Source organism: Notothenia coriiceps, unplaced genomic scaffold (genome assembly GCF_000735185.1).
Source record: "Notothenia coriiceps isolate Sejong01 unplaced genomic scaffold, NC01 NC01_scaffold00007774, whole genome shotgun sequence".
Classification (NCBI taxonomy): Eukaryota; Metazoa; Chordata; class Actinopteri; order Perciformes; family Nototheniidae; genus Notothenia; species Notothenia coriiceps.
In genome coordinates this window covers 8,924-10,374 of record NW_011340475.1, presented here as the reverse complement: position 1 = coordinate 10,374, position 1,451 = coordinate 8,924, and positions in this window count along the sequence as shown.

Genomic DNA, 1,451 nt, shown 5'->3' with positions numbered 1-1,451 from the left:
CGTACGTCGTACGACGTACGTACGTAGTCGTCGTCGTGTGTGTGTGTGTGTGTGTGTGTGTGTGTGTGTGTGTGTGTGTGTGTGTGTGTGTGTGTGTGTGTGTGTGTGTGTGTGTGTGTGTGTGTGTGTGTGTGTGTGTGTGTGTGTGTGTGTGTGTGTGTGTGTGTGTGGTGGAGGTCTGGGCGTGGTCCCTCCAGCAGCAGGGAGGCAAAAAGTTGAACCCCCTTTCGAGGCCTCCTCCCTGGGATAGACTCAGGCCTCCTTCCCCTCCGGTGACAGTCACTCAACAGGCTGTCATTTTTTTCTGTCTTAGTCTCTCTCTGTCTTATCTAAAGTCTCTGAGGCTTTCTTCCTGCCAAAGTCATCAAGCGAGGCACCCAACTGTGTTACCCAGCTGCCCCAATGGGATTTGATTTAAACCCTTGTGGTGTCCAATGGGTGGCACCTAAATGGGTCCCATCCTGACCACTAAACCACTTCAACAAACTTTACCCGAAGCAGCCAGGCCACTTTGAGGCAGAGCTCCTGAATCCACACATTTACCTCTGGGAAGGTGAGGTGTGGTGTAGTATTTGATATGATGTGTTTTGATATGACGATGTTTACTTTTATGATTTTAAAGGGATAGTTCAGATTGATTAAAGTGGGGTTGTGTGAAGTACTTATCTATAATAAGTCTGCCTACAGTACGGTAGATGACGGATGGCATACTCCCGGGAAACATTGTACTACAGTGGATGGGCCGAGCTGCAAAACATGTTTTAGCCATATTTTATTTTCCATTAACCAGTCTCTAAATAATAGCAGAGCCCATAACGTGTTTTCGGGTGATTTCTCCATTCTTGTCTTAGTTAGATTTTTTGAAACTATCAAAGTGTTCTGAAGGTGCATGCCCAACACCCTGTTAGTGAATACAGAGCAGCAAAACACTTTTCTTCTTGCTGTTAGTAAGTGTTGTGCGCTGGTGTGGACCGCCTCTGGTAACCCCATAATAGTATCTCCACGTGGTTGAAACGTGTAATTTACTTATGTTGTCCGTACCTAATATTTTCTCATCATCCTCAGCTGTACTTTTTTGTGTTAATCAGCAAATGGTTACCAGTAAGTGATGTGAGATGGATAATGCTCCTTTGTTCAAATTCTGCAGCGTCCAATAACAGCATTTTGGGAGAAAACTTGAGAGAAGACAGCAATTTACCTGAACTACAACACCACCTGTTAACACATGAGCATGCTGTTAGCGAGTGTAATTGTTATTATTATACGGGGAATTACACATGTTCTAGTTAGTTAACAAGCACCTTCAAATTGGTGTTTACTCTTAAGATACAGAGTGAGCATAAGAATCGGAAAACCTGTTAAACACATTTTATGAATATTGCAAATCTTTCTTTTGTCTCAATGAACCCCTGTATTTATGCAATGATGTGTCTTTATTCATCAAAGCTGTT